The 22,449-nt window shown below is 44.6% G+C and overlaps 1 long non-coding RNA gene across 1 annotated transcript in view; it reads left to right on the forward strand.

Annotated features, from left to right (window-relative positions):
• The window catches only part of LOC135050664 (uncharacterized), a 36,506-nt gene extending 22,480 nt beyond the window's left edge, over window positions 1–14,026 (forward strand). The window contains exons 2-3 of the long non-coding RNA XR_010241727.1: window positions 12,010–12,794; window positions 13,929–14,026. This is a non-coding gene — a long non-coding RNA (uncharacterized LOC135050664). The remainder of the gene's footprint in view (window positions 1–12,009; window positions 12,795–13,928) is intronic.
• The last annotated feature ends 8,423 nt before the right edge of the window (window positions 14,027–22,449 follow it).

Raw genomic sequence — 22,449 nt, forward strand, 5'->3', positions numbered from 1 at the left:
ATATATATATATATATATTTGATTTTTGGAGGAAACACGTTGTTTTTGAGAAAGCCATATTTCAGTGACCTGTTTTGATCTACATTCATTTGTATTCTAATGAAGTGTATTTACTGATATTCCATTTATTGGACACTCTTATTATCATATGATTAACCTTCGTAATGAGTTCCACATAGATGGGTACCTTACTTTAAGCTTTTTGATATTTGACACCTGATGAAATCCTGTGGACGAAACGCGTACGGTTACTATCTACAGATCATTTCACTTCTGGTAAAAGATTGTATCAGAAGTTTTTTCTCCACAATCAAACGCAATCAGCACCTTTGTTTTATAAATGCTAATATTTCATGTGGATTCATTGTGCAATATTGATTATGCAAGTGTCACACTCAGCTTGGTATTATGTGAAAGTGTTTGCAGGTAAGTATGGTAAGTATACAATTAGTATGTTACTACCTTGTCTTTCCCTCTCTTCACATGTTTTTTAATGTTTCAGTTTTCACAGAGAGACGAGTAAAGATTCCACACGAAGAATTTTACGGAAGAGTTTTGCTGCACACAATATTTATTAATTGATGTCCCTTATCTTTGACTCAATAACCTTAAAGACTTGCAACAGTAATATAGCATTAAACACAGTTACATCTTCATAATGCAGCAGGGGCGTCAGAACATTTTTAGGTTGGGGGGGGCAAGATATAAATTCAGTTTGGCGCCCCTACCTTCCCAGCACACTGTGACAGTGGTGACATGCTTATCATATGTGTGGGTGCATCATTACTGTATTATTAGGTGACTGGATGACAGGGGTTCAGCAGGTATATGACAGTTTTGGTGGCAAATTTAAAGCTGACATCCGCTCCAAACGTCAGGCAGAGCGTCACCAGCAACAAGTTCTTGCCCAGGCTATCCGGATGTGCAACGTCTGCTGGCAGGTCCCTGACCCTCAGCTTTCCCTGGCGTTCCTCCGCAGAAATAGCCTGATCTCAAGCAGTGACACCAGTAGCAGGACCAGGCTCTCACTGAGATGCTCCCCTGCGGGCAAGAAGGACGTGCACTCTGAGCCACCCATTGCTGCCCTGGGGTCCACCCATCCATACAGCCAGTCCGAGTAGCAGGACCTGCTTCCCTCGATCAGCAGCACAGCTCCGCTGCCTCCTTCCTGGCAGAAGATCAAATACACGTCCGTGTGTCTGTCAGTCAACAATTTGATGGCCTATGCAACATTTTGGCAGGTGCCCCGTAGCACCGCCGCTAGTTCTGCCTCTTACCCTGCACCCATCTCCCTCACCCATAGCAGTCTTCACTTTGCTGCCCTGTGCCAGTAAGAGCATTGGTGCCCCCACCCCATATATTTTAAATAGGAATAGCATGTGCCTTCAACGCGCACCCTGAAAAAGAGGCACGTTCTTGCTGGGAAAGGGCGTGGGTACCCAATAGTACCCCCAGTTCAAATGATGTCACACAGTAATGCAACCTTATTTACATTATATCACATGATAGTGGGGGTAATTCAGACCTGATCGTTGCAGCAATTTTGTTAGCAGATAGGCAAAACCATGGCCCTCATTTCAAGTTGGACGCTTGCTAGCAACTTTTTGCTGGCTTGCGATCAGATAGTCGCCGCCTATGGGGGAGTGTATTTTCACTTTGCAAGTGTGCGAACGCATGTGTTGCCGAGTGGCCCGAAAAAGTTTTGTGCAGTTTCTAGGTAGCTCTACACTTACTCAGCCCTTGCAATCATTTCAGCGTGTCTGGTCCGGATTTGACGTCAGACACCCGCCCTGCAAACGCCTGGACACGCCTGCGTTTTTCCTACCACTCCCTGAAAACGGTCAGTTGACACCCATAAATGCCCTCTTCCTGTCAATCACCTTGCGATCGCCCGTGCGAATGGATTCTTCATAAAATCCATCGCTGTGCAATGACCCGCTTTGTACCCGTGCGATGCGCCTGTGCATGGCGGTGCATACGCATGCGCAGTTTTGCCGAGTTTTGACCTGATCACAGTGCAGCAAAAAGTTGCTAGCGGCCGATCAACTTGGAATGACTCCCATGTGCACTGCATGGGGGGGACAGATATAACATGTGCAGAGAGAGTTAGATTTGGGTGGGTTATTTTGTTTCTGTGCAGGGTAAATACTGGCTGCTTTAGTTTTACACTGCAATTTAGATTTCAGTTTGAGCACACCCCACCCAAATCTAACTCTCTCTGCACATGTTATATCTGCCCCCCCCCCCCCCCTGCACTGCACATGGGCCCTCATTCCGAGTTGTTCGCTCGCTAGCTGCTTTTAGCAGCCGTGCAAACGTTATGCCGCCTCCCACTGGGAGTGTATCTTAGCTTAGCAGAAGTGCGAACGAAAGGATCGCAGAGCGGATGCAAAATATTTTTGAGTAGTTTCAGAGCAGCTCCAGACCTACTCCTAGTTTGCGATCACTTCAGACTATTCAGTTCCTGTTTTGACGTTACAAACACGCCCTGCGTTCTCCCAGCCACGCCTGCGTTTTTTTGATCACTCCCTGAAAACGGTCAGTTGACACCCAGAAACGCCCCCATCCTGTCAATCACTCTGCGGCCAGCAGTGCGACTGAAAAGCTTCGCTAGACCTTGTGTAAAAAAACATCGGCTGTTGTGAAAGTATGTCGCGCATGGGCATTGCGCCGCATACGCATGCTCAGAAGTGCCACTTTTTTTCCTAATCGCTGAACTGCGAACGAAAAACAGCTAGCGAACAACTCGGAATGGCCCCCATGGTTTTGCCCAACTGCTAGCAAAATTGCTGCTACGATCAGGTCTGAATTAGGCCCAGTTTCCCGTATTTAGGTTACATCACATAGTAGTACCCTTTACAATATGCATGTTACTCCTCACAGTAGTGCCTCTTATTCACATTACACCATACCGTATTACTCCTTATTCACATTACACCACACAGTAGTGCCCTTTCTGCATGTTACATAACACAGTAGTGCACCTTATACACATAATGCCACACATAAGTAATGTCCTTGTAGACATATTGCCACACAGTAATGGCCCTTACACATATGCCACACATTGTTAATGGCCTTTCACACAATTTCAATGCTGGTCTCTCATGCACAAGGGATAGCCAACCCTAACAACAGAAAAAATAAATAAAACGGAAAAAAGGAGAGAGCACAAAAAGAATGGATAAAAATATATTACATTTTGATAATTCAAATTATATTAATTATACATCAGAGCCGATAAAAACTAAACAAAAAATCACATCAGGGTGAGGGGGGTAGAGGATGACACACACATAAGGCATGGGGTATAGGGAACCGAGCCACTTGAGAAGTCGGGCTGCTCAGATCTCCGGCGCAGGGGAGGGGGAGATGCAGAGTAGTGTGACCGGGTGCAGGTGGAGTGGCGGCCCCTGAAGGCAGTCCGGGGCCATGGCAGCCGCATACCTCCACCGATGACAGTCTAGCAGAGGAAGCAGTGTTCCCGTGGGTGCACGTGAGTGCGGCAGCGGTACTTCACGTAGCCGCTCTTCTGCACCAGAATCGGCGCCTGTCTTATGTTTGGGGGGAGCGAGCTGCCCCCTTGCCCCCCCCCCCCCATTCCGACGCCCCTGTAATGCAGTAACGTTTGCACAAGCAAGAACTGTAAAAGATTTTTATTACACTGGAACAATTTGTCACCGTATCTTCTTATACCATGTTCCACTGGAATAACCTAGGCGTAAAGGGTTATTGCAACTTCTATCTTCTTGAATTAACACTATGGAATTTCCACAACCAGGTATAACATGCAATACACTCTCAGGTAAACCGAGCAATCAGGATTATTTTAGCTGACTGTATTATACAACATCAAATTCACAGTACAATGTCTATCACCATTTATCTGAATACGCTCCTCCCCTCGTTGGTGCACATTAGAAGAATCCCTTTGTGATGATGAATAAACCTTGTTATGTCCCTGTTAAAGGAGTTTGGTGTTCCTCTAAAACAGTTTCTTATTATGAGTCTCCAGATGGTTAAACAACACTAATACCTTTTTGACACTGCCAATGCCGGATCCCACCCGGGAATTGGAAACGGGTCCTTCCCGGGTGGGATCCGGCATTGGCCGCTGCTGCAGGCTTCCTCGACCCAGTATATGCTGAGTGGGTTGCCATAGCAGCGGGGGGCAGAGCCGGAGGCAGGGGCGGAGGTGGAGGCAGCGCTGGGAGATGAGATCATCTCCGTGCCGCCTCTCCCTGCTGTAGTAGATGGGTCCCGGGACGCATCGACCCAGGAGCCCGTTTACGCAGCCACTGACCCAATATTCAACTCGGGTATAACACTGCTTTATTCCTGGGTTGAATTGCCGGGTCAGGCAACCCGCAATTTCGGCTATGCCCCTTTCACATCGCACGCCGACCCGTGTCGACCCGGCAATATGCCGGGTCGATACCGGGTTATTTGTGCGGTGTGAAAGGGGTATAACTGGACTTCCTCAATCTACTTCCTTGTATAAATCTGGAGAAATTGTAAGTGTTACTGCATTTCAGCAATAATCTGTTGCAGAATTTAGGAATATAACAGTTTTAGAATCCTGCTCTATCTCTGTCTATCCTCTGAGAGAGCGGGATGAGGGGATAGTAAGATCACCAGTTTCTGACAATCAGTGTTAGTTGCTATTCTCCTCAAGAGAGTGTGCAAATAGATACTTTCTTAAATCAAGCTCAGACACTGCAGGTTTGGTAACAGAATTCTTACACTGAGAAATTACAGCTCACTTTATTTTAACCTGGAAGAGAGTTCAGAGATTATCATTAACCTTTAATTTCTGACTGACTTCTAAAAACTGATGAGCATAAATTCTTTGAGGGAATGCAAGTCTATCCAGCTTTCAGTCAATCTCTATATGTTTTGTACAAGGGCCCTCATTCCGAGTTGTTCGCAGCAGTTCATCGCATCGCAAACGGCAAAAATTTGCAAACTGCGCATGTGCGAAAGCAGAAATGCGCGTGCGTAAAGGGAGCGATACGACGCTTGTGCAAAATTACTAACTGAAAATCAGCTCGTACTACACCACCGAAAACAGGGAGTGACGGAGGCGTGACAGAGGCTCGGCTTCGCTATCTAACGAAATGGGCGTGAAAGTGGGCAGCTAGTGTGGGAGTAGGCAACCGGCAGTAGGCTTGTTTTGTGCAGAAATGCGTATCCGATGGTAAAATGTACACAACAAATGTTCGCTATCTTGTCGCAGCCGAGGAGTAAGTCTGCAACTACTCAGCACTTTCGAAGTACTGTTACAAGTGTGTCTGCCCTAATTAGAAATTAATTTGGCAATGAATTCACCTGTTGACCAAGTACTTGGCAAACACTGCTCTTACAAAATACTACAAACAGCAATTGTTTGGCCACATAACATTTTTATTGTTAGCACGTATAAATCTGACACACTCACAAATAATGCACTGTATTTTTTTTTAAATACTTTGATGTTAACTGCATGTTTTAATTATTTGTTTAATACTATCAAATGTAATCAAGTGCGAATAAACCAACTTATAAACTACATCAGCTAAATCTTCTCGACATGGACATATTCCTTTGTACATACCAAATAACATGAACAACATAATGCAGGCTACACTTAATGTTACTTAATACAATGTTTTTGTTTTTTGTGCGAATATGTGTGTGTCCATATCTAATACTATGCCATGTTGCCCCTAGTTACCCAAGTTCCTAATTTTTTTTTAATATGGCCACTTAAGTGTTGTGCAAGGCATACATGTTTTACATTTTAATATGCAATGTTTGTATGAATATTCTGATTGTTCCCTTGTTCCACAAATGTCAATATGCCATGTTAAAGTTTACAGGGCACAGTTTTCCATAGTGCATAACCTTTAATAAAACACACAAACAAGTTTTTTTTATTATTTTTTGACTTCAAAAAATCAAGTAAATCAGCAACACAACATGGCTACAAATGAGCATCACATACAAAGATGGACATAGCAACAAGCAGATGCCAGTGCCAAAATTCACATAGCAGAACCCAGTACTATGGTAACACCATCTTCTGACAAAATATGATGTTTAATATTTACTATGTTGAGAACCCCCAGCCAGACGAAACTTTTAGGGGAACTGAGGTCGATTCTGGAACCAACACACAAACACAACCATACACAGCACGCTAGGAAGAGGAAGATGGCTCAGGTGTAGACAAAAATAACTCACAGGCTACAATTTAAATAAACACAAATATACCCTTTCACTTTGAGGGAGTTGTACATTCTGGCTACACAAGCCAAAAAAAACAAAACATTGAGGCAACATGTAAAACATGAGTGCTGTCCATCTGGAGAGACATCACTTTCTCTTCTTTTTCCCCGCCTGATGTAGTTCTTCACGGCTCGGTCTGCGAAGTGACCTTCAAGGGCCCTGCCCAGTGGGATGTTCTTCCTAGGCAGAGGGAGGGGAGAGAGCAGATGTGGCTGGCTCTCTGCCACTGTGGGCAAGGGAGACAGCGATGTCCTGGAGCCCTTGCAGAATGGAATTGGCAATTTGTTGGAAGGAGGAGGCGAGTTGCTCTTGGCCCTGCCTGATCTCTGCCAGACCTTGGCAGAGTTGAGCTACACCTTGCTCCACACTGTTTCTGTGCTCAGTGAGCCGGACAGGTATCTGGCTTACCTCCCGGATCATCCTGTCCTGAAAAGCATTCAGGCTCTCACCATACCTGGCAATTTGAGACAGGATGTCCGGGATAGCAGAGGGTTGGGTGGGGGGGGCAGTTGGAATCTGGATGGATGGAATCTGTGGTCCCACAGTGGCAGAGACACTAGGTCCCCCCACCTCAGCCTCAGCCACATAACCCTCCTCTGACTCTACCTGCTCACCCACCTGTGCGGTGTTATGTTCAAAGCAAATAGAAGAATGAGTGGAAAAAGAGTAGAAAAAAAAACATGAGACTTTTGGAAACACTAAATTAGTTGTTTAGGAATATGTGTGTAAACTTACCTGGCAAGTCATGTGCATTCAGTATTTCAGGCAGGTCCGTGTCCATATGAGACACCCCAACCCCCTCCTCGTAGCTCACACAGTCCATCGCCATCTCCTCAACATCTGTGTACTCCACAGTGGCAGCTGGACCTCCCCCTGTTGCCCTCGAGGCATTCCACTCCGCAGACCTCTTGCCCTTCAGGCGGGAATTGAAGTCGGCCCAACTACATATGTGATTAAAAATAGGGGCAAGGGACATAAAAGTTATGAATACCTGCTTTAATTGATAGTACACATGTTATGTATTTGGTTGCTATAGGTAACATCACATCTAGCTAAGTTTTTAATAATACTTGGCTCAGAAAATGGTGTGTCAATATACACTTACCGTCTTCTAACTTCCTGTGAGGTGCGGACTATTGAGCCGACTTCATTAACAGAATCAGTGATGTCCCTCCAGATTCGATCTTTGGATGCAGCACCCATGTTTTTGGGGCCTCGATGAATTGTTTCCATGGCCTGTGTGACCAAAACACGTAACTCTCTCTTAGTGAAGGCGGGCTGTCTTTTTTTGGGGGGGATGTAGACTGTGAGCTATCGTCCTGTCCCTCCTCACCATCTTCCTCTTCACTAGCTGCTTGTGTACTTTGTGTTTGAGATGCTAGGCCAGAACTCCCTCAGTTTCCCCAGTATCTATGTCTGGCAGGGGACTCACTCCTAACTCCTGGGTATCAGAAGATGGAGTTTGTACAGTACTGGGTCCTGCAATTTGAACATCCGCACTTGCAGCTTCCAGCATCTGCCTCCGCAGCGCTAGGCGCCTATGTGTCAAAGCGGACATCTGCTGCTGCACCTGGTCCATCTCTGCTGCCATCTGCTCACGAGTAGCCATGTTGCTGGTGGCATGTGTGTTTGCATAGGTGTCTAGCGATTTATAGCTGCGTGTGGTTTCCAGTGCGGTAATTCGCACAGGTGTCAATTATGCTAATAGTTCCAGTAATTGTTGTACAGCCTATTTAAAAGCCTTGATTGCAGCCTGTGTGAGTGGGTGTATGATGCTAAATGCTGTTTGAAGACACAAGCAAGGTGGACGTGTTGCCTCTCACATTTCAGAGTGAGTTTTTATTGCAGTATATAGCATAAAAATGTGCGTTTGTTTGCTTGCAAATGTGTTACTGTTGTGTTGCGGAGGGCGTATTTAAAGCATATTTTTTTATATTTTTCTTAAAAATTAGGATATTAACAAACTAAGTATGTATGGGTGTGCAATGGTCCTTTGTAGTGGTTTAAAATGGGTATTTGTAGTTTGGTGGATAATGTTTTTTGCTATAAATTTATTAACATGTACTATCTAATAGTTTTGTTACCTGTAATTTACAGTGTGTCCGTTCTAGTGTTGAGAGTGGTTATTTTATTTCTTATTGCCCATTTCTGTCTCTTGTAGGTGTCTCTCTTCTTGGTTTTTGCAGTCCCATTTTGTTTGCCAAAGTAGGCCAGATTTTATTTGAATTTTCACTGAAAGGTGCACCATTATTTTCTGAGCAGGTAAGTTGCCTGTCCCTGGGTGTCATGGTGTGTGTTTGTTGCGAGTGTGTGTCTTATTTCTTATTGCCCATTTCTCTCTCTTGTAGGTGTCTCTATTGTTTTTGTTTGCATTTCCATTTTGAGTGCCAAAGTAGGCCAGTTTTCATTTTCAGTTTCCAAAAAAGGGATCCTTTATTTTCGGATCAGGTAATTTTTTTTTTTAATGTTTGCATGGTTTTTAAAAAAAAAAAAACAAAAACATACTTAGTACTTTTTTAATATATTGTTGCAGTAATTATATGGGTATGTTATAAATCTCAAAAAGTTTTTGATTTGTAATGGTAACCTATGTTGTAGGTACTTAGCTAACTGTGGCATATTTTTTTTCAGTTATGTGATTTTGTTACCTATTTTCATCTTGAAGATATGGAGTACGCTCCTGCAGTAAGTGAACACCCATACACTTTGAATTATATTTTGGTTTACAATGTGTGTTGTTAATTGTTTGTGTTTTTTAATGATTCTTACCTTCATTTTAAGTTGGTGATGTCCATTCATGTGGCAGCTGAAGCCCACCCACCACAACCGACGGAACCACTCCCACCCCACCCGCCGCAAGTCCTCCAACCCCAACCGGCTCCTCATCCTCCGAGGCAACGGAGGCGTGCTAGGCCACCAATTTTCCGTACCCGTGTCCTCCTTTTTGGGATACCTGATGATGTAGTGTTGCGCAGATACAGACTGCCACTTCATCTAATCCTAGACACTCTCTCCATAATAGAGAGTGATCTAGAACAATCCATTAGGTATCCTATAGCAATGCCAGCATTGACACAATTCCTTGCTGTGTTACATTTTGTGGCCACTGGTTCGTACCAGCATGTGGTAGGAGATCTGGTTGGCATGTCGCAGAGCCAGTTCAGTAAGGTCCTGTGGCGTGTCAGCCAAGCTTTACTAAAGCGAGTGAAGCAATTTATCGCAATGCCTTTGGATGTTGGTGCCCTGGCTGTGGTGAAGCGGCAATTTCAGGAAGGTGGTAGTCGCTTCCCACACGTTATTGGGGTTGTGGATGGGACACATGTAGCTATTGTTGCGCCAAGACATAATGAAGAAATTTATAGAAACAGGAAACTGTTTCATTCTCTGAATGTAATGGTTGTTTGTGGGCCATCCCTCCAGATCCTGTCCCTGAATGCTAAGTTCCCTGGGAACTCCCATGATGACCATGTCATTAGACAATCAGGGATATGGCAGATATTAAGAACGATGGAAGGCCAAGACATGTGGCTATTGGGCGAGTTTGGTATTTTTCATGATTTGAGCAGTCATATTTTTGGTATTACATTATTTCATGTTTTATTTTTCCTTTTTCTATTTTCATCTTATCAAACAGGAGACCGTGGGTATCCTTGCACCCCCTGGCTCATGACTCCTTACAGTAAACCCAGGCCAGGACCACAGACGGCATTTAACTCCGCGCTTACTGCCACTAGACAGCTGGTGGAGCGCACGATTGGTGTTCTTAAAGGGCGTTTTCGTGTGCTCCACCGCACTGGTGGCGACATCATGTATTCGCCGGAGATGGTAAGTAAAATTGTGGTCCTGTGCGCTATCCTACATAACATCACTGTAAGGAGTCGCGTAGAGCTTCCCCAAACGGAGGAATTGCCGGATGAGGAGCCAGGGGTTGGCCGGACATTCGGTGGGGGGAGTGTGTCCCGCCGGGGGAATGCAGTAAGGGCTAGAATTGTCTGGGATTATTTCAGGTATTGTTATTTTTTATCTTTAGTTTTGTTTCCAAAAACTCTCTGTATTTGTTTAATAATTTTGGACTGATGTCATTTAGGTAGCTTGGTAAAGTTCAGTGTGTTGGTTTTGTTTTGTGAGTCTATATTATTGTTTCAGTGCATAATTAATCTGTAATGTTCTCCTTATCATGTTTTTTTGTGTGATATTGTTGTTGACAATGGTTTTTTTTTCTTGTAATTTATAATTAATTCTATTTGGGTTAATTGTGTTAATAACCATAATTTGTATTATTTATTTATTTTGTTTGGCTTGTGCATCTGTTTACATTAAAAATGACACAACATATGATCCTAAATGTCAAAAACTTTGTGACTTTGTGCAGCTGATTGTTCATGCAAAATGTGGTGAGTACACAGATTGTTACAATTACTTTTCAATAAGTGTGTATGTGAGTGTGTGTGTGTGTGTGTGTGTGTGTGTGTGTGATTGTGAGTGAGTGTGATTGTGAGTGAGTGAATATGTGTGTGTGGTTTTTTTTTTCTTCCGCGGGTGCGAATTTCCACTAATGCGAACTGTACCCACTGTCCTTCACATTAATGCACACATATCAATAAAGTTTATTACAGATGACACCATACATTTACAAACAAATCAAATGGCACCACACACTATAAATATATGCCCATGTATGGAAAACGCCATTGGCACCATGCGCGCAGCTGCATTCTCACGACGGGAGCTGCGCACGTTGGTCGCGGTAATGGACCGACGCGTAGGCCGCGCAGGGCCCTTTATACCAAATAGGGTAAATTGCGAGGCCTACGCGGAGGTCCGCCGCGTACTGCGCACACGCACCCGGACCAGAAGGAGTATAATCCAGCTGGAAAGGCGCTGGAGCGACCTCCGACGTCGCAAGCCGGTTCTGTTGGCGGAATTACGCCAACAAATCCGATGTAGACGTAGACGCAGTAAGTTTCACATATTACATTAAATATGTGTGTTACACTGAGATTATTAGCAGAAACTTTAAATGTAAATACTGCACATTTTCACTAAGAAGTTATATAGTGAGAAAATTAGCAGACTGTAATTATACTATTGTAGAACACACATGACAAGTTTACACAGTGTGTGTGGTTATGGAAAGCAGTGATGACTGTGTAGCAAAGTACTTCTGAAAAAGTTCATGTTGTTGTAGTGAGTTGCTACACAGGCTGTCGACTGAACCCAATAATACCCCTTTTACACTCGCAGTGAAGTTCATTCCTGGGAATGTGTCCCGGTATATTTGCCAAGACACATTCCCGGGAATGACCCTTTCACATTAGCGGGCTGACCCGGCTTATTGCCGGGTCAGTGACGTCACCGCTGAGTCTCCCAGAGGCGGTGCTTGGAGATAATCTTCTCCAAGTACCGCCTCCTCCTATGAAGAGAACGGGTGCCGGGTCGCCTTGACCCGGTATACCCGTTTACACTGCCAGCTTCCCGGGACGGTCCCGGGTTCAACCCTGGTCGAGACCTGGGATGAAATCCCTGGATGCTCGTCCCGGGAAATGGACCCTGTACCCATTCACACTGAGAAAAATCCCGGGATGATGCGCGTTCACGTGCAATATCCCGGGATTTTTCAGCGAGTGTAAAAGGGGTATAACTTGCTCTGTGTCTTTAACATGGGACAGAACAATGTAATTTTTAAATGCTGATGGTATTATTTTTTAAGCCACAACCTAAATATTACATATTTCTTTCTAGGGAAAGCACAATGGCAAACCGCGGATGGAAGGCCGCAAAGTGGCAGCCCAGGCCAATCCCCTTCTCCGCCCCTCTCCCCTTCTGTGGCCCAATCCCCCTCTCCGCCCCCCTCCCCCTCTCTTTCCCAATCCCCTTCTCAGCCCCACTCCCCCTCTCTTTTACAATCAACTTCTCTGGCCCCCTCCCCTTCTGTGGCCCAATCCCCCTCTCCGCCACCCTCCCCCTCTCTTTCCCAATCCCCTTCTCAGCCCCCCTCCCCCTCTCTTTCCCAATCCCTCTCTCAGCCCCACTCCTCCTCTCTTTCAGAATCCACTTCTCCGGCCCACTACCCTTCTGTGGCCCAATCCTCCTCTCCGCCACCCTCCCCCTCTCTTTACCCAAACCCCTCTCTGTCCCCCTCCCCCTCTGTAGCCCAAACCACCTCTCCGCCCACTTCCCCCTCTCTTTCCCAATCCCTCTCTCTGCCCCCCTCCCCCTCTGTGGCCCAACCCACCTCTCCGCCCACCTCCCCCTCTCTTTCCCAATCCCCCTCTCTGCCCCCCTCCTCCTCTGTGGCCCAGCCCACCTCTCTGCACCCCTTTGTGGCCCAACCCACCTCTCCGCCACCCTCCCCCTCTCAATCTGACCCACCCTCTGTAACCAGATCCTCCTTCCATCCTCTTTCCACAATCCAGACTCCTTCCCCCATCCAGCCTCCTTCCCCCATCCAGCCTCCTTCCCCACAATCTGAATGGGCAGCAGAGGCCCGGAGCGCCTTGAGGGAGGTGAACAAGTGGCAGAGGAGAGTAAGTTCACACACATTTACATTTAATTTGTTACCTAATTTAACTTCACATTCAAATAAATGCAGTGTTGTAGTGGGGCCAATATTTTCCCTAGGTCAAATTTTGGACTTCTTCATCATGGTATGGATGTTGGATTTACATTTGTGTGAGGATCATTAGATGTACAGTGTCTACGTCTGCAATGTTTAGGATGAGCACTCTAGGTCGACACTCATTATGTCGACAGGGTTGCAAGGACAACAGGGTTTATATGTGCAACATTATCAGCAAAACAGTTATACCTGAGTGGAGTTTAGTATGTTGTTTGACTTTTACACTTGTGACTGGGTATTCCAATATTTGCACATTGAACTCGCATGCTTCACTTTGTTAGCCAGGCTAAGGACACAGTGATTAGTGTTGTGAAAGTTACACTCCAAAATTTTACAATACACATTTAAAAAACCTGTTTGACTTTATGTAGTAAGGCAGGCTTTCAGGGAGTGTGGGCCTGCTAGTATATGTGGTCCTTCTGAAGATGTTGATATGCAGTGTGATGATGCAGGGCCAACCACAAAAACAAAAAATCTGCTCCACTCCAGATGTGAATGAATCCCTGCATGAGGTTACATTTACTAAGATGGTATTTCTATTTAAGTTGGGATGTTGGCCATAGCAACCAATCAGATTATACTTTTCATTTATTTGGCACCTTCTACAAGATAATATGTGGAATTTGATTGGTTGCTATGGGTAACGTTCCATCTAAAATATAACTTCCATATTACTGTATGTACCCCATGGTGTCGTACACTTTGTTAAGAAAAAAAAAAACCTTGCTGAGCAGGCTTGTGTGTTGTTCTGATACTGTTTTCTCATTAAAACATCCATGATGTAGTCACTTTGCCATTAAAGCAGGCCTGTCCAAACTGCGGCCCTCCAGCTGTTGACAAACTACACATCCCAGCATGGCCAGACACAGCTTTAGCATTCTCTGACAGCAAAACTGTGTCAAGGCATGCTGGTATATGTAGTTTCACAACAGCTGGAGGGCCGCAGTTTGGACATGCCTGCATTAAAGTGTGCTTTGTACCTTGTTTGTATAATAGGTAATGTGAGGAATTTAATAATGTTTATTTTGCCTCTTAATTTCAGATGTTGCGGTTGAAGATCCCACAAGTTTTGCGGGCATTCTGGCCAGCATGCGCCACAACCTTCAAGCCTTGTTAAATAATGTTTCACAGTTAGAAAAGTTTGCATAATATTTATTTTTAATTTTATTTAAAAAAAACAGTTAATTAATGAAAAAAATTAAAACAAAAATAAATCTTTTTTTTTTTCAAGTTAAGCGGGTGTTGTGTTTATTTATGCAATAAAGGAACATCAGATTGGCTAGCAGAAATTGGTTAGCTTAAACATTTCACACATCTAACTTAAAAATGTTATTTCAACATTAAAACAAACAAAAAAAAAGTTAGGTTATTGTTTACAAAAACATGTAAACACCTTTATTCACAAACTACACCTTTACACACACACAAAAAAAAAAAAAAACATTAGACCAGGCAAATTTACCAAATCTATTTTTTTATTTAAAACATTTAAATGTTGAGGGCCAATTATGCCTACAAAGTGTGCTTCAGGTATTCTTTGAACACTTAATTGGTCATGACCATTATCATTCATTACAGTAATTGGAATCGTAATTGAGGATGGCTTGTGTAGTTTGAACTGAAAGCAGTAATTTATATTTAAAAAAAAAACATTGCTGTGCGTATTTTAGCAAAAGCGTGTGCAATATTAAGAGGAATGTGTAAATCTACGAGAAGTTAGGATTTTTACGATGAGGTTTGTGGGAATACGATGGGTTCGCATTAGTGCGATGTCATTTGGTATACGCCTACTTTGTGTACTACTGCGTACAAAATTGCAAAAATACGTTGGGGGCGGATATTCGCTATTGTGCAAGATATTCGCATTTTTGCGCATATGCTGTGCGAACGAAAAAGATAGCGATCAACTCGGAATGACCCCCAAGGTGTAGTTTAGGGCTTTAGAATGTAAAGCTGAATAGGATGTGTTTATTAAGTGGAGCTGTACAAATGAGCCAGTTCAGCAACAACTGTGTGTCACTATAACTACTGTTCATGGCCAAATGTCCTATCAACCCTTGTACCTCTGCTAACGAGACAGCTGGAGACACTTAGAGCAGAACACCTTATTATGACGCTCTGGATCCGCCTCCCGGCCTACCTGCTCCCTTGTTCAGATGCCGTGGTGTCTGAAGTGGCCCCGTCTGCCACTGTCATTCATTGCCATGTCACTCCTCTGGAATGTCCCAGCGGGATTAGCACCTCCTATTGACTAAGTCCACCTTCCAGTCACACCCACCGCTGTCATTCACGGATGGGCCACCCCTTCTGCAATGTCTGCACCAGAGTCCTGTCCCTGCCTGGGTTCAGCTACCTCAGCGCACCAACCCTAATGGTCTGGGGGTCCCCTTTTTACATCCTCCATTGGGATGCCAGAATGAGTCCTACCAGACGCTCCCTGCACACTCTGGACCATTCAAATCACCCCACATTGGCAACCCCCTTTTATGAGTGCATATACAGTTCCTACAGCACTGACCAAGCGAGCCGTTCCAACTCCCCGCTGTGAGGGGGAATATTTATTTTTCATAACTTCTCTCTATATGATTAAATGTACTCATACTTAGAACTCCCTCTTTGAGTGGTATTTATGCATTATAAACCTTTACAATTTTAATAATTTATACATAGACATATATTTTTTTAATCCTTCACCCATGCAGGGGTTCAGCAGGGTGTTACATGTTTCCTGCTTGAAATATGCATGGCCTTGCGCATTTTGTTTTTCACCCATAAACAGATTTTATACTGGGTTCAAACAGTTGCATAGAGATGTGCACCGGAAATTTTTCGGGTTTTGTGTTTTGGTTTTGGATTCGGTTCCGCGGCCGTGTTTTGGATTCGGATGCGTTTTGCCAAAACCTCCCTGAAAATTTTTTGTCGGATTCGGGTGTGTTTTGGATTCGGGTGTTTTTTTTACAAAAAACCCTCAAAAACAGCTTAAATCATAGAATTTGGGGGTCATTTTGATCCCATAGTATTATTAACCTCAATAACCATAATTTACACTCATTTTCAGTCTATTCTGAACACCTCACACCTCACGATATTATTTTTAGTCCTAAAATTTGCACCGAGGTCGCTGGATGGCTAAGCTAAGCGACACAAGTGGCCGACACAAACACCTGGCCCATCTAGGAGTGGCACTGCAGTGTCAGGCAGGATGGCACTTCAAAAAAATAGTCCCCAAACAGCACAAGATGCAAAGAAAAAAAGAGGCGCACCAAGGTCGCTGTGTGACTAAGCTAAGCGACACAAGTGGCCGACACAAACACCTGGCCCATCTAGGAGTGGCACTGCAGTGTCAGACAGGATGGCACTTCAAAAAAATAGTCCCCAAACAGCACATGATGCAAAGAAAAAAAGAGACGCACCAAGGTCGCTGTGTGACTAAGCTAAGCGACACAAGTGGCCGACACAAACACCTGGCCCATCTAGGAGTGGCACTGCAGCGTCAGACAGGATGGCAGATTAGCACGAACAGGTAATTAGTACCCTAATAGAACAAACTGTACAGAGATACTAAGTACGGTGATTTGGCATCCAGGAACTTACTGAGGAGCTTTTATCTCTCTCCATTATACATAGAAAGATTAAACTTGCCGCTGTACGTTACAAGCTGTTCGTGCTAATTAGTAGCCTAATAGAACATACTGTACAGAGATACTAAGTACGGTGATTTGGCATCCAGTTAAAAGCTGTTCGTGCTAATTAGTACACTAGTAGAACATACTGTACAGAGATACTAAGGACGGTGATTTGGCATCTAGGAACTTAGGGAGGAGCTTTTATCTCTCCATTATACATAGAAAGATTAAACTTGCCACTGTACGTTACAAGCTGTTCGTGCTAATTAGTACACTAAAAGAACATAGTGGGGACTCGTACTCATACAGTACTTGCATTTCAAAAGCACGGTATTTTCCACTGCTTCCCGCTAGCCCATCGGCCTTTCCCCCTGGGAGCCTGCACAGGTCATGCTGTAGACAGTGAGGGAGCTATTCACATAAACCAGGGCAAAGCTGCAGGAGCGGTTGTACTGTTAAGGTTCTATGCACCATACGGTACACATATAATTTTGTAGCAGGGCAGACTCAATTGAAATGGCTACCGCCTGTGACTCCTTGCCCCATGGAGGCCCTCGGCTAGGGAGCAAGTAGCAGCACAGATTTTGTCGGGTCACGGGGCAATGTTGAAGGAGCATCAGAATCCCCTAGCTAAAATACACAGGGTCGATAGGGATAAGCGAGGTCTATGCACTTAACGATACCCCAGACCCCATTGCATCACAAAGTGACAAAATGTCCAAGGCACATGAACATCCACCTTGTGTCAGCACTCAGCCTTGGAGCGAGTGACGGCATAGGTTTTGCAGGCTACGGGCAGTGCTGAAGGAGCGTCGAAATCCCCTAGCTAAAATACACAGGGGCGATAGGGTTAAGCGAGGTCTATGCACATAATGCTACAAGGCGGAGGTTCATGTGCCTCGGACATTTTGTCACTTTGTGATGTGATGGGGTCTGGTGTATCGTTATGCACATAGACCTCGCTTCTCCCTACCGACCCTGTGTATTTTAGCTAGGGGATTCTGACGCTCCTTCAGCATTGGCCCGTTCTTTGAACACGGTATTTTCCACTGCCTCGCCCTACCCCCATCCCACTTTCCCCTTCCCCCCTGGGAGCCTGCACAGTTCATGCAGTAGACAGGTAGGGAGTTCCGATCAGGTTACAAGACAAGATTTATGTGAAACCTGTGTGCACCCTTCCATTGAATGTATAACAAAGAAAAAAATATATAATAAAGTGAATGTCACGGGAACTCGGACGCTCATACTGTACATGTATTTCAAAAGCACAGTGTTTATGCATTGTACATACTGCCTTTTACACAATTAGTTGCGTCTCCATACACAATCTTACATCTGCATACACAAGTGTTTTAACATGTTCGTTTGTGTCTGTACAAACTATTTATTCATATTGAGACCTCTCACCGTCTAACCATTGGTCACCATCTATTAACATTACAGTCATCACTGACCATTTGCCAGAGCTGTAGATCAATCCGCCGCTATACGATCGAAAGTACTGGATTAGTGGAGCATTAGCCACCCAGTGGTGGAGATGTGTAATGCATGCTGAGTATCTAGAATCACCTCAACGCGCCTGCCTGTGATTAAACTCAGCAAGCTAAGCTATCGCCTTAGCGTGACTAAACGTCCGTCTAGGCGGAGAATCGGTCAAGATAAAGGTGGCTACATCTGTACTTCACATTTGAGAATATCATCCAATATCATCCAATGCAGATTAAGGGCCTAATTCAGACCTGATCACAGCAGCAAATTTGTTCTCTAATGGGCAAAACCATGGGCCTAATTCAGACCTGATTGAAGATGTGCTAAATTTAGCACATCTACGATTGGGCACACTGACATGAGGGGGGACGCATGCGCAGTTTTAGGCCCCATGTGCACTGCAGGAAAGGGGGACAGATATAACATGTGCAGAGAGAGTAGATTTGGGTGGGGTGTGTTCAAACTGAAATCTAAATTGCAGAGTAAAAGTAAAGCAGCCAGTATTTACCCTGCACAGAAATAAAATAACCCACCCACATCTAAATCTCTGCACATGTTATATCTGCCCCCCTCCCCTGCAGTGCACATGGTTTTGCCCATTAGCTAACAAATTTGCTGCTGCGATCAAATCTGAATTAGGCCCTATGTACAGTACTAAGCCTCGTAAAGAGATAAAGTGGATGGAGATAAAGTGCCAGCCAACCAGCTTATGTCATTTTTCAAACACAGCCTATAACATGGCAGGTAGATGAAGGTAATTGGCTGGTATTTTATCTCCATCCACTATATCTCTATCCAAGGCTTAGTAAATAATCCCCTATATTCTCAACTCCTCTTAAAAAAATAAAGGGAACACTTAAACAACACAGTGTAACTCCAAGTCAATCACACTTCTGTGAAATCAAACTGTCCACTTAGGAAGCAACACTGATTGACAATCAATTTCACATGCTGTTGTGCATGTGTTTTTACATCTTTTAGTGCCACTTGTCACTGTTTATCAAGATGCATATGTTATCCCATATATTTTATCCCATATATTTCATGGATACAGCCTGTGGTTTTATTTTGTATTGGAGGAATATTTTACCATGTTTTATGTGCTCCTATGGTTATAGATTTACGAATTTTAACATAATTTATAAGCACCTTATGAGATACTTTGCTTTTTCTTTCAGTAACTTCAAATTAGATAATAACAGATTGTGTATTAAAGGACGTTTTTAAGAAGGGGATTAAACATGGAGAACGTTTTGTTTACAATATGGGACATTTCTGCTAGACGTCCTATGGAAGTGAAAGTATGGAGACATTTCCGGATAACGCCAGGATTAGATAAGAGACACAAGACTTCCGGGGGCAGATGCATTTCGGAATGCCCAGCAACAGATGACGCACTTCCGGGAGTCCTGGAGCCGCTGGGTGCAGCGGGCGGAGGATCGGGTGATGCACTTCCGGAAACTGAATGAACGGCAGCAGACGGACATAATGAGACTTCCGGGAGTACGGGCGCCGCTGGGTGTAGTGGGCGGAATATTGTGTGACGTATTTCCGAAAGTAGGACTGGCGGGAATGTGACGTTTTCGGATTGGGTACTTTTTGTTTAAAAGAGGAGATAGTCTACTTAAGCAACACACTGCCTTGAGAAAGATCCTGATTGCAGGGGTTGAAACGCGTTGGCTGCATGGTGTTGTTGACCCCTTGATTCCAGAATTGTCTTGAGAGCACTGAATGGTACCTGCACATCCCATCCGTAGTTGCCTACCCGGGTGGACCTACTTTTGGGTGTTCAACAAACACTTGTTTGAGAACTGCTTATCCACCAGTTCTCCACAACATCTGGTAATTGCTCAGTCCTCTGGGGACATTATATGAAATCACAGTGGGAATTCTTTGTATTGTTTTTATGTATATCTGTGTGTGATTTGTATAATTAAATTTACATAACTACACATGAGGATTTACTCTCCTTACATATGCTGAGCTGATGGGGTCCAGACTCTGAAGTGAAGAGGATTTTGGTGTATACATAAGGAACGTAAATATACTTCCAATATTTCCACCACAGGGTGATGGTCGCACAATTCTAAGGTGGCGCCTTGTCATCAGTGGGTTCATAACCACATGTCTTCCGAGCCTATAGTGAAGCAGAGGGGCAGCAGCAGCAGCGCCTACACCAATAACACAGCGCTGCTGCGGCTCCCTCCTCCACCTCCCTCCTCCTCCTTCTCTCCTGCCCGGGAATCGTGACCAGAAGCTGCACCGAGGAGCCTGAGCAGCGGATAGGGTAAGTATAATTCATTCTTTCATTCTTTCTTTCTTTCTTTCTTTCTTTCTTTCTTTCTTTCTTTCTTTTTCTCTCTTTCTTTCTTTCCATGTACAAAAAGGGGGACTGTCTGCCGCAATGTGTAAAAAGGGGGAATCTGCCTGCTGCAATGTGTAAAAAGGGGGAATCTGCTTGCCGCAATGTGTAAAAAGGGGGAATCTGCTTGCCGCAATGTGTAAAAAGGGGGAATCTGCCTGACGCAATGTGTAAAAAGGTGGAATCTGCTTGCCGCAATGTGTAAAAAGGGGGAATCTGCCTGACGTGATGTGTGAAAAGGGGGAATCTGTCTGCCGTGATGTGTAAAAAGGGGACGCTGTCAGCCGCAATGTGTAAAAAGGGGGAATCTGCCTGCCGTAATGTGTAAAAAGGGGGATGCTGTCTGCCGTAATGTGTAACAAGGGCACGCTGTCTACCGTAATGTGTAAAAAGGGGACGCTGTTAGCCGTTATGTGTAAAAAGGGCACGCTGTCTGCCGTTATGTGTAAAAAGTGTACGCTGTCTGCCGCTATGTGTAACAAGGGCACGCTGTCTGCCGTTATGTGTAAAAAGTGTACGCTGTCTGCCGCTATGTGTAACAACGGCAAGCTGTCTGCCGTTATGTGTAAAAAGGGCACGCTGTCTGCCGTTATTTGTAAAAAGGGGGACGCTGTCTGCCGTAATGTGTAAAAAGGGGACGCTGTCTGCTGTAATGTGTAAAAAGAGGAATCTGTCAGCCGTAAGGTGTAAAAGGGTCTCTACCTGGTGTAGTGGTGCTTCTGTGCGGCATAATTTGAATAATGGAGACTACTGTGCACCGTTTTAAGAATTGGTATTATTTTGTGGCCACACCCCTTCCCCACGAAGCCACGCCACTATGTATTTTTGCACGCGCCCCCTGTTTTGCATGCAGGGGTGGGGCTCCGATGCCGTTTCTTGCACACAGTGCTAAAATGTCTAGTTACGGCACTGTTGCTAGGTATCCATTTCTCTGGCCCTGAGCAGGTCCCCCTCACCAGATCCTCTCCAGGGGTGAGGGGGTGGACTTGGATGGGATGGGGGGGGGGGGGGGGGCAAAGCATTTTGTCGCACCTGGGCCCACCGCTTGCTAGTTCCGCCACTGCTGCATGGTACTGGGCTATGATGTCACTACTCAACTCAACATTCCAGTCTAGGATGTCCCTGCTTCCTTATTCCCTCTCATCTGTCTAAAGGAAGGGTGCAGCACCCAAGGAAAGGGGATGCTGAGTCCCTGTCATACAGTTCCCAGTCTGATGCCTAAACATAAACTGCTTCATATGTCAACATAGCGTGTTCCAATAGAAAATTGCATTTTATGTTAAAACACTACATGTGAGCCCAGGAGATACAGGTGAGTTTAGCAGAGCGACTGAAGTCCTGGGCGTGTGGCTTCAGTAGTTCTGCACTTAGAGTTGATTACCCCAAATATCGTTTCTCGTGGAATTGTAATCGTAAGGTATATATTCTGTAGAAACATCAAAAAGAAAAGTTAGGGAGTACATGGGGCAGATACTCTAAGTTATGGAATTTCTGGAAATGCCATTTACATTTAACATAGGAGGATAACAGGAATGTCCTAGTCCAATCTACACACATTCTGTTTAGTTCTTGTTACAGCTTAACACAGTGATGGGGAACCTTTGGCACTCCAGCTGTTGTTAAACTACGCATCCCAGCATGCCCTGCTTCAGTTTTAGCATGGCCAAATAGCAAAACTTTAGCAGGGCATACTGGGATGTGTAGTTCAACAACAGCTGGAGTGCCAAAGGTTCCCCATCACTGGCTTAACAGTTTAGACTTCTTCCCAGCATGTAATGTGCTATGAAGACGGCTTCATCAAACAATAAAACAAAGGGTCTGATTTAGAGGTGAATGCTAACTGCACGCAATGCCGATGATTGTTGAGTGATTATCTGCTACTGCGGATAATGCACAAATTATCCTGACACCCCCTATGGCACATGCGCTTTACACTGACTGCGCAAAATGCGCTGCAACAGAGCCACTGCTGTCAGTGTGGAGGCAAAGCGATGGGCATTCCTGGGCAGTGTTCATCCCTGAATCACGCCCAAAATATGGTACAGTTCAAAGTATCCGCTTGTGACCCAGAAGGCTGCCATGAAAAT

Source organism: Pseudophryne corroboree, chromosome 2 (assembly GCF_028390025.1).
Source record: "Pseudophryne corroboree isolate aPseCor3 chromosome 2, aPseCor3.hap2, whole genome shotgun sequence".
Lineage (NCBI taxonomy): Eukaryota > Metazoa > Chordata > Amphibia > Anura > Myobatrachidae > Pseudophryne > Pseudophryne corroboree.